The 11,751-nt window shown below is 46.2% G+C and overlaps 1 pseudogene; it reads right to left on the bottom strand.

Moving 5' to 3' along the window:
• Nucleotides 1–3,879: 3,879 nt before the first annotated feature.
• LOC100959959 lies at nt 3,880–9,006 on the bottom strand (annotated as a pseudogene).
• Between the last annotated feature and the right edge of the window lie 2,745 nt (nt 9,007–11,751).

Genomic DNA, 11,751 nt, shown 5'->3' on the forward strand with positions numbered 1-11,751 from the left:
TTCTTTGTTTTAAAAATTGCCCTTCCTTCTAGAAAGTTACCAGTGACATGCTAACTGCCAGATCCAAGTACTGTCCAGATTCTTGTCCTCCCAGGGCCACTGGCTGGCTGTCCACCTGTCCCGCTTTCCTGCCACTGGCTCCTCGTTTTTTTAACTGCAGGTCCCTGTGAATGGCCTTTTCACTAGCCCCGCTTCCTCCCGTTCATTTAACCGGAATTTCACAATAATCTTCCTGAGTTCCCTGCCATTCCCTGGGCTCTTCCCCAGGGCCAGGCACAGGAGTCAGGCTTTACCGACAGCCTCATTAATGCTCATCTTTGCCTGGCATGGGAGGGTCTGTTATCACCAGTTTGCAGATTAAGGAATCAAGGCTCAGGGAGACTGAGTAAGCTGCCCAAGGTCACACAGCTAGTTAGCAGGGGAGGAGGCACTGAGCTCAGGTGTGACACCACCGCAGTAACGTTGCCACCCTGCAGGGTGCTCGTGGCCTCTGCTGCCCCTTCCAGGTTCTTTTCCTCTTCTTCTTCCCCCTCTCTGCCTTCCCTGTTCTCTCCACCGTAATCCTCTCCCCCTGTGGACATGTCCCCCAGCCTTGGAGCTTTGCTGTCCTCCCTGAGCGACCTCCCCTGAAAGCCCAACCTTCAGCCTCACTCCCCTTCATGAGCTCCAGACACATCCCTTCATGACGGCTTCCTTGTGGCCGTCTCCTTTGCGAGTCCTGCGGTCCTGAGAGAGCCCCTCACCCACGGCCTCCCGGCCCCAGGGTCCTGACCTTCCCAGCAGCGTCACTCTCCTCCTGATCCCTTTGACTCGAGGCCTCTCTCTTCCTTGGGCCACCACCCTCCCCACCCCACCCAGTCACACCAGAATGACCCTTCACATCCACCTCCCAGTGACGCTCATGTCTTCCTTTTCTACAATCTCACCTTGGCTCGGCTGCCAGGTATTAGGACTGCCCGTTCTCATCACCCCAAGTGCCTCTGGTTTCCCAACCCCATCTGAACTCACAGTGATGCCAGGTCATTTTTCATGAGACAGATCTTGAACTGAATTCATAAAAGCTAGCTCTTAGCGCTACAAAGCAGACCCTATAAATGTGTGGTTTCAGTCCTCACAGCATCTGGGAGAGGTTAGGATGGGGGGCTGAGGTTCAGAGACACAGGGTAACTAGTCCAGGTGGCAGTGCTGAGATTTGAATCTAGGTAGTCCAGCTCCAGAGTACCTGCTTATAACCAGCACACCACATTGGCTCATGTCACACTTCTGCTCAAAACTATTCAATGGCTCCCCACTGCCTGTCTGTGGTCTCAACTTACCCACTCTTTCTACCATCCTTTCTGCTTCCAAGGCTTTGATCAAAACGCCCCTCTTGCTGGCCCCCACACTTCCCTAACTGAGAGTTCTCAGCTTTCCCCTTTCGATAACATCAACCCCGTGGGAGGATGCCCAGGCACCCCGCACCCCAACCCTATTGCTACAGCCAAGCCAGGCTCCTTGGAGGTCTGTCTTGAATGTCACCATCTCCGTGAAGACCTGCCTGATTCTCCTCCCAGGCAGAAGGTGTCCTGCCTTCCTCCGAATGCACCATTTCTTCTCCTGCCCCACCGAGGGTCGCAGACGCTCCCTCTGTTCTCCTCTTCTAACTCTGGAGTAGGATTCTGGGTGGCGTCTGTGCAGCGTCTGTCTGTCCTCTTCTGCACCTGTCCCCTGTGGCTTCCACCTGGAACCCAGGCAGCATGTCCAGTGAACCAGCAGCTCAACCACCACAGTTGGCTTTAAGAACGTCACCTGGTTTTACATCACACCCATTAGTATGGCTATTATTAAAAACCAACCAACCAACAAACAAAATAACAAGTGCTATCTAGGATGTGAAGAAACTGGGACCCTTGTACTCTGTTGTGGAGAATGGTATGGTGGTTCATCAAAAAATTAAGCATGGAATTACAATATGATTTGGTGATAATTGCATTTCTGAGTTTATACTCAAAAGAATTGAAACTAGGGACTCTGAGAGGTATTTATACATCCATGTTCATAGCAGCCTCAGTTATAATAGTCAAAAGGTGATATGTACATACAAAGGAATATTATTCAGCATTCAAAAGGAGGGGAACTCTTTTTTACTTTTTTTTTTTTTTTGAGATGGAACCTCACTTTGTTGCCCTAGATAGAATGCTGTGGCATCATCATAACTCATAGCAACCTTAAACTCTTGGGCTCAAGAGATCCTCCTCCCTCAGCTTCCTGAGTAGCTGGGACTACAGGTGCCCGCCACGACACCCAGCTAATTTTTTATCTTTAGTGAAGACAGGGTCTTGCTCTTGCAAGACAGGCTGGTCTCAAACTCGTGAGCTCAAGAGATCCACTTGCCTCAGCTTCCCATAGTGCTAAGATTACAGGTATAGCCACCATGCCTGGCAGGAGGGAAGTTCTGACTCCTGCTATGATATGGGTGCCCTTGAAGACCTTAAGCTAAGTGAAATAAGCCAGTCACAAAAGAACACATACTGTACGATTCCAGTTATCCGCAGCACTCAGGGTAGTCAAATTCAGAGAGACAGAAAGCAGAACAGGTGGTTGCCAGGGGCTGGGAAGGCGGGGCTGGGAAGTTAGTGTTTAATGGGGATAGAGTTTTACTTTGGGAGGATGAAAAGTTCTGGGATCTTTGGTGCTGATGGGTACACAATCTGAATGTACTCAATGCCATTGAACTGTATACTTAAAAATGGCTACAATGGTAACATTTATATTATGCATGTTTTAACCACAACTGGGAAAAGAGAAAATGTCATCTTGGCAGCAGGTTGTACTGGTGGGGGGAAGGTGTAGGAAGAAAGTCCCCTGGGGTGAGGTGATCACTGTAAACACTTCAGAGGGGCCAGGCCATCCCTGCTGACCAGGGGTGGTGGCTGTGGTTGGTGGAACAGGGAGATGGGGTTTGACTCCAGTTCCAACACTTTCTAGCTTTAGAACTTGGGGCAAGTCATTTCACCCTTCCCACACCTAGCCTGTGATGTGGGTCCTCATAATGATCACATCTGACACACAGTACGGGCTCAGCCAGTGTGGCCGTCCCACTCCGTTCTCTCCTAGTACCTTGTTGCTCAAACGTGGGTGAAGGACCAGCTGTCTAGACGTTACCTGGGAGCTCGTTGGAAGTGGGGATTCATGTGTCTTGCCCCAGCCTCTTGCATCTGAATCTCTAGGAGCAGAGCCCAGGAATCCAGGTGATCCTTTTGTTGAAGTTTGAGAAGCTCTGAGCTGGGAGTACAGACGCTACAGCAGCCATTACTCAGAAATTAAGAGTCCAGGCTTAGCAATAGCTGACTGAATTAGATGAGTCTTTGGAGAACAGAACTTGGCAGAAGGAAGGCTGCAGCCTCCCCGGTGATCCTTGGACATAGATGTGGTTTATTACAATTTTTTGGGCTGCTGGCCCTGTGATGGGCAACTTCCGTGTTCAGTCAAGTGGAGCAGCTTGCACTGTGCTCGGGACAGTGTGTGTCAATGGTGCAGGCAGAGGGGTACTTGCAATCTGCCAAACAGTCAAGTGATCGATTGTCCCCAGTGGGAGCCTGTTCCCGGGGGGTGGCAGAGGAGGGAGTGAGGCAGAGATAAGGTGTCCATTCCACATTTATCTCAGGGACTGAGTCCTGAGATACGCTCGCCTTGCATGGCTGAAATAGACAGAAAGAGCAACCGGACAACAATGAACACTGGCCATGGCCCTGGGAGAGCTGGCGCTGCAGGGCGGGGTGACCATAATGTATGTTGCATTTTGAAGGGATGCCCAAGGAGCACCCTGTCCTCAGCCCTCCCTCGCTCAGCGATGCTTACCTGGAAGAATGAGAGGGCTTGATAATAAAGACAAGAAGTTCACGCCTTCAGGCCTTGAGACTGACTCGCTTCCAGCTGCTCCCGCTCCGGGGACTGGAGATGTTGAGAAAAAGCAAAGGGAGATACGGACTCCAGACTGCACAAACCCTGTGTGTTTTGAGGTGCATAGTTTGAGTACCTGGCATGCTGGAATTACCAGCCCCAAAGCCCAAAATGCACTCTCCCAGCCAACAGTGGCTGTCCCCAGGACCTGTCCTCCCAAGGGGGGCTGTACTGCCCTCAGGCACAACCCTTGCCCAGAGAGGGCCAAAGGCCAGCATTTTGTGGAGGGTCCATGTAGAGCTCGGGGGTGCAGAGTGGGGCGTCTGTGTGTTATGATGCCCTTGGGAGGCGAGAGGAGGAAAAGGGACAGGCAGGGGCTTTTCCCTGACCATGTCCTGGGGTAGAGCTCTGGGGGTCCAGCCAGCCTTACAGGACTGGTGCATTTGTTAATAAAGGAGGACAGATATTTCTATTTAATAGTCTTAGCTGGACTTATCTTTTGTTTTTTAAATTTTAGATTAACGTGAGTGTACAAACGATGAGGTTACACTGTTTGAGTTTCTTAGGTAAAGTCCAAGTCGTAGTTGAGCCCTTCACCAGGAGGTGTGCCGTGTACCCTGCATTGTGAGAGCACACCAAACCGCCCCCCAAACCGCCCCCCGCCTCCCCCCGCTTCCCGCTTGAATTTAATTGTGTTTTTCTCTCCTGTGGGCACGTAGTTCGTGTAGTTGTTCATCTTCTGGCTTCAGATTGGTACTGAGTACATCGGACACTTGCTTTTCCATTCTTGCAATACTTTACTAAAGAGAAAGTTCTTCAACTCCATCCAGGTTAGTACAAAAGATGTAAAGTTTCTACCTTTTTATGGCTGAATAGTATTCCATGGTGTACATATGCCACAGTTCATTAATCCGTTCCTGGGTTGTTTCCCCATCTTGGTGACTGTGAATTGAGCTGTGATAACATTCTGGTTATCGCAGACGGGATTTATGGCTTTAAATATTTACATGTGTGGCAGCAGCTCCTCCCTCGTCCTCTCCCCTTGCAACCTTCACATGTCAGGAGTGGGCCGACCTGCCCCTCTTCACCAGGCATTTCTTCTTAGAGCCTGAAATGTGGAGGCAGGGAATCCTTTCAAAGATGCTACAAGCCTGTGTGGTGAATGGGGAGGCGGCTGGGTGAGCCCTCCTGGCTGCTGCTCCCTCACTCCCTTGCACGATACCCTTTGCGCAGGGCCAGGTGTACAGACTTGTGTGCGCATCTGAATGAGCGACCAGTTCTCTCCACCTCAGCACAGGGACTGAGTGCCTGTGCCCAAGGGCCTCAAAATCTCTAGAAATCCCCATCCAGCCTCAGGTTTGGTTTTCGAATTCCCAGAGGACCCTAACCAGCCTTATCACAGTAAGCATCACAACCACTGCTGCTTTATTATTGTCTCAACTCTGTCACCCACCTCCCCCATGTCCCCCACCCCCACCTCAGCCATTGCCACTAGCACTGCTGTGTCTACCTCCGACCCCCCACCCTCATCATCCCCAGACCCTCTTTCCTGCTGCCATCTGACAGACGTTCCTGCCCCCTTCAGGACCAGCACTGCACAGTCATTCTGCCAACAAGGATTCGTTGGGCACCTGCTCTGTGCCAGACATCGTTCTAGGCACATGGGATACATCACTGAACAAAGCAGACAGTGAATGCCCTGTAGGGCTTACAGTCCAGGAGGATCATGGGGGAGACCTGACAACTCATAATAATTAAGTAACTTATCTAAAATGTTAGAACTTGATAAAAGCTATGGAAAAGAAGTAGGTATGACTGGTGCACACCTAATAATCCTAGCACTTTGGGAGGCCAAGGCAGGAGGATCACTTGAGGCCAGCAGGGCCAGGCTGCAGTGATTGGCCTGCTGCACTTCAGCCTGGGCAACAGAGCAAGATCCTTTCTCAAAAAAAGAAGAAAGGAAGGAAAAGAAATTAGAAATTGTGACACCAGCGGGCAGGCTGCAGTTTACAGGGTGGTCAGGGACATTTGTGTCAAGACATGAAGGAGGTGAGGGAATTGGTCATGCTTAATATACCATTTACTGAGTGCTTTTCATACACTCACAATTTTATCAAGAGGCCTCTGAAAAAGACTGGAATGGTAAAGGACTGAACTCCAAAAGTGTTTTAACTCAGACTCTAATCAGAGTAACATTCCGTGGCCCAGAGAAGCCTTACCAGGTTTCTTTTACAATGCTGCCCCCTAGTGCTGAGAAAGTGCAGTGCAGAGTCGATATAGTCCTAAGGCAGTCAGGAATTCAAGATTTTGCCACAGGTGAGAAATACCCTTCCAGCCCCATTAACCCTGTAAGTGTATCAAAAATACAGAAAAAATGTTGTGATACAAGCATGTGTTAAATTTAAAAATCTAATATAGGTGAGGCCAAAGTACTGGGCCAATCTTCAAATCTCACAATTTGCAAAAATGTAAGTAAAATTATACTTTATTGATTGTATTTATAGTTATATGTGATATTTGCATAATTGGCTTTAACCAAATAGAGTTTATACTTTGAGTTCAAGGAAAATTATCACCATGAGCACATTAAGAAGGAAATTCAGAAAGGCTTGCACTGTTGATGAGAATCAAAAGAATTAATACTTATTAAGAATTTTTTTAATTTGATTTTTTTATTAAATCATAGCTGTGTACATTAATGCAGTCATGGGGTACAGTGTGCTGGTTCTATATACAATCTGAAATATTTTCATCACACTGGTTAACATAGCCTTCATGGCATTTTCTTAGTTATTGTGTTAAGACATTTAGATTCTAGATTTAGAAAAATTCACATGTACCCCTTGTAAGATGTGATTTTTTTTTGAGATGGGTCTTGTTGTGTTGCCCATGCTAGTCTCAAATTACCAGTGTCAAGTGAACCTTCCAGTATTTATTATGAGTATTGAGTATTTATTATTGCTGGTTCTTTCTATTTAGTCTCAATTAGTCTCATCGTATTCTATTCTGGGGGTATTATCACATTTCACTGGAGGCTCAAAGAGATTATGAGGCTGCTGGGTACTGAAGCTGCAATTAAACTAAGGGATGCTTAGTCTCAAATCTAATGTTGTGATAAAACAGTGTGATGAGTACTTTCTTAATCAAATAGAAAGTATGTGTTTTAAACCAAGTATTAATATGCTACCTAATAATGAATTAAAAGGGACAGCTGGACACATCCTTAACAGGACAGCATCCATCCATCTCCACCCAGACATGAGCTTCATTGCTTAATAGGGAAACATAGGCATCCTCATTTAGGTTAGAGAGGAGATAAGCCATCTGTTAGCATCGTATTATTGAATATTCTAGAGGTCGATGCAATTAACCAAAAAGATGATTTAGGAATTTTTTTTTTCAAGGAGAGATTCAAGTAATTTATTTTTTGCAGCCCAGTGGCAGAAAGTCTCTTATTCAGGTTGCTAAAGGGAGGATGTTGCCACAGAACTGACATCACTCCCTTCTTCAAAGCAACAAGGCATCTTGAAAGCTCAACTTCCCGGTGAAGTTTTGTGGTTGGTGCAGGACTTAGTTTATCCATGTGAAAAGACCACTGAGCCTGGGAAGAAAACGCTTCAAAGGGAAACCTCCTGTCAGCAGTCAACGAGAAGCTTCAGCCAATACGCGAATCAAACTCACTTGGGAGTTTATCCCAGAATGTTGCAGTGGGAAGAGAGGCAGGTACAGCCACCCAGCCCACAGTCCCTGCCTCCTTCCTTTTCTGGATCCGATGGCAGTTAGAGGAGAAGCTCTCCTACATCCATCTTCTCTGCCAGGGAAGATGAACAGAGGCACAAGTGGAGTTGTGTCCTTCACAGATTCGTTTGGTTCTGGCAGATCATGAGCTACAGCCTCCTGTTCCCACTATACGCACTCTCCAATCAGATAGAGCTGCTCTCCCGGGAGTCAGCACCCGTGCTCATGTCGGTCCTTCAGTTAAATCTCCTTGGTTTAGTAACCCCTGTGGATTTACTGCAGTTAAGGCAGAAACTTCATAGGACTGCCTCCCTGACTGCAGGGTCACCAAGTGATGTGTCACATCAGGCACTGAAGACAAGGGACGTGGGGAACCTTCAGCAAGTGCCTCATCATCAACTCCCAGGAGAGAGTTGGTATTTGGTAGATTCAAGGACTCTCTACCATGGCTGGGCTGGGAATTCATAGACACCAGGTTTTTATTGGGAACTGAAGCCTCTTCAAGCAAACTACTGCCCATGAGTGGCTCAGCAGTTTGTTCCTGCTCTTGACTCCCCACTGCGCCCAGCTGCAAGGGATGCTTTCTCCTGTGCACATTACTGCTCCCACTCTGAGAGAAGGTCTTCCCACACGCGGCACTGATGAGGCTCCTCTCCTGAGTGAACTACCAGATGTTTTTGAAGGCTAGAATACTCAGCAAAGGAACAGCCACATGCTTGGACTTCACAAAGGAAAAGCTCCTCTCCACCGCAGCTGGGTTTGGCACTCTTTGCCAATTGTGCACGAGTAGCAGCAATTAAACTGTCATGAGCCAACTCCTGAACCTGAAGGAACCACGGTATGCTACCGTCTGTACTTTCACTAGAGAGGAAATCGTTCCTTGAATCTTCTGCTTCATCCTAGACAAAAACTAAGTGCTCGGTTGAAGAGCCCAGACCTGCTCTTGGCAAGTTAAGAAGAATAAAAAAAAGAAAAAAAGTGCTGAAGTGCTATCACTTGGCTGTAGATCTTGCAACAAGCTAGAAGACTGGGGATTCCACAAAAACTCTGTGCACTCCTGGACAGCCTGGGCCCTCGTCTCCTTTCCACCTGGGCCCATATTCACCTGAAGGCTTCTCAAAACAGCTGAGGAGGGGACCTCCTTGGACAAGTTAGTGTGATTTGGAGCTTCATCTGGTAACATGAGCTGACTGCATTCTGAGGCTTCAGTCATCGAAAGGAGGGACATAAACAAGTAATGACTTTTGCTTCTGATTCTACTAGCCCCTGTCCCCACGGGATGGATGTATTCTGAACAAACTGTACCAGGAGCTCTGGTTTGGATTCTAACTCATCTGATAACATTGATTCAGTTTCCAAATCCTGTAGCTGTTCAGGGGACAGGTTTAAATTTCATTCAGAGTCAATGATACCTTCTTGTTATGCTCAAACTCCTTTAGGAAATACTATACTCTTCCTGTAAGATGCTGTACTGGGGTAGATAATCAATTTAACCTTCCAGGCAGCCGGCGGTCCGTCGATGATTTAGGAATTTCAAAATCAGAGAGGAAAAAGCAAATCTCAATAGCCACCCAGAAAACCCAAGAAAATCACATGAAGAAATATTACAGAGAGCAAGATAGCCACTGATGTTGCAGGCACAAAATTAACGTACAGAATAAAACAACTCCAACTGGCAATTGGTTATAAGAAATAGTGGAGGAAGAAGTCCTATTTACCGTGCCGCTAAAAAGCGTGGAAGATATAGGATTAAATTTAATGTGAAAAAGCTGTTTGAATGAGTCTTCCAGACGTTTCTGACAGGTCAGAGATTCGGACAAATGGAAAGACAGGCCGTCCTCTTGGACAGGAAAACTCAGTATCATTAAAATCTTCTGAAATCAATTTGACTAATAAAAATATGAATACGGTTTCCTTGGAGGAACTAGATTCGTTGATTATAAAGTTTATGTGAAAAAATAGACTTTCAAGAATAGTTTAATGGTGACTATAGTTGATAATGTATATTCTACTACAAGAGGGACTCTACCTAATGAATTCAAATATTTTGACCTGGTTGTTTGCACCCTCACATTAACCTGAAATTAAAAAAAAAAAAGAAAAAAATAACAACGCATTTTATATTTCAAAATTGCTAAGAGAGTAAATTTCAAATGTTCTCACCACAGAAAAATGGTAAGTATGTGAAGTGATTGTTATGTTGGTTGATTAGCTTGATTCCATAATGTATTTCTCTATCAAAGCATCACATTGTACGCCACAAATATATACAAACATTATTTGTGTATTAAAAGACAGCTGGGCAATTTCTGGTAGAGAGAATGAAGAGAGAGAACAATGTTACCAAACATTCAAATAAATGACAAAATTATGATGATTGAAACAGATTATGGAGATCAGTGGAAAAAGAAAGCTAAGAAACAGCCCCCAAGGCACATGGAAATCTACTATATAATAAACAAGGGGCTTCGAATACCCTGGAATACTACTCAGCAATAAAATTGGTGATCTAGGGTGACACCTGTGGCTCAAGGAGTAGGGCCAGCCCCATATGCCAGAGGTGGTGAGTTCAAACTCATCCCTGGCCAAAAAAAAAAAAAAATGGTGATCTAGTATGTTTTGATAACCTGGATGGACCTAGAGACCATTCTTCTTCTTTCAAGAATGAAAAGACAAGCACCAGATGCACTCAGCACTAAATTGGAAGTAGTTTGTCAACACTTAGCACATACAGGAGTGAAACTCAATGGGAGTCTAGTAGGGAGGGGGAGGGGTGGGTTAATTCCCACCTGATGGGTATAACGCTCAGGGTGAAAGGCGCACTTATCACTTTGACCTGAAATGTACAAAACAAACTATGAAACCAAAACAGGTGTGCCCCTGTAATATTCTGAAATTAAAAGAAATTAATAAGGAAAAACCTAAGGATTGTTTAAATAGGGAATTTGGAAAATTAGGGGGTGACCCAGGGAAAAGTGAAATTGGGGCTATACTTTCCATCTTAAAGCAAAATAAATCCCAGATAGATCAGCCTTAATCTAAAAAGTAACGTGAAAAGGAACTTTATCAAAGTGCTGTAAACAAGAGAGAATTATTTTATAATCTCAGAGGGACAAATGCCTTTCAGAGTCTGACTGCCAAATTCCAAAGAGCAGAGATCAGTGAGAAACAAAAAGGGTAAATAAAAAATGTGGGCCAAATAGGCAGAGGACAACATGGTTAATTCGATTTGTAGTTAGTTACAGAGTCCATTTCGCATGGTGCCCTGCTGGGAGCCACTGAAGAGGGCCCGAATATGTGGCGAAACTGACAGGCAAGTCCAGGCACAGGCTTTGCTTAACCAAATAATTTTGGTTTGGGAAGATACAGTCAGGGCCAAAAAAAGCCTCCTCCTAATTGGCAGATGTCAGTAGGTGTTTAGGAAGCAGTGTCCTGCATCATCTCTCGTAATGAGGGAAAACAGCCCAAGATGAGACATGAACTGAGTTGTTAATGAAAATTGGAGGCAATGAAGAACCATCGCACAGAGCACTCAGCGACTATGAAGGGCACAGGCTGCTCCCGGAGCGGGAAGGGCACTTCATCAACACACCTGCGGGAAGAACGGCCAGAAAATAAATTAGAATACCAAGGACCCTCTGAGTTAGTAGGAAAATAAACTGCAGATCTAACAGTCAGGAGAGTGCTGGAAACCAGAAGAGAATCCCAGACCCGGCTTTTATTAAACTCCTTCTGGGCCTTTCCAGACTGGAGCGCAGGAAGCAAGGTCTTCACTTGGAAAGATGGGAAGTGGCAACTACAATATACTGGGTCTGGTCTTTTGGGAAATGGTGAGGATGGTGACACAGACAGACACGAGGATGGAGAGGGCAAGGTCGGTGGTGTTTGTGTCTCTGCCCTTCTTGAAGTTGGTGACACCAGCAAACAAGACTCCTTTTTTGACCTGAGCTTCTTCAAATTGGGTATTTGCTCCGTGGGGCTGAAGAATCTTGACTAGTAGCTCATCCACAGCGTGGTGGCATCTTTGTTGTAGGCTTGAGGTCACCGGGTAAGGCAGGACTCCTGTCTCAGTTCAGTGTCTTTTTGCATGGCATGGCACCCGCCATTGTTCCTGAGGAAGGAGATTTGTGC

The sequence above is a fragment of the Otolemur garnettii genome, unplaced genomic scaffold (assembly GCF_000181295.1).
Source record: "Otolemur garnettii isolate 467f Iridium unplaced genomic scaffold, OtoGar3 scaffold00025, whole genome shotgun sequence".
Classification (NCBI taxonomy): Eukaryota; Metazoa; Chordata; class Mammalia; order Primates; family Galagidae; genus Otolemur; species Otolemur garnettii.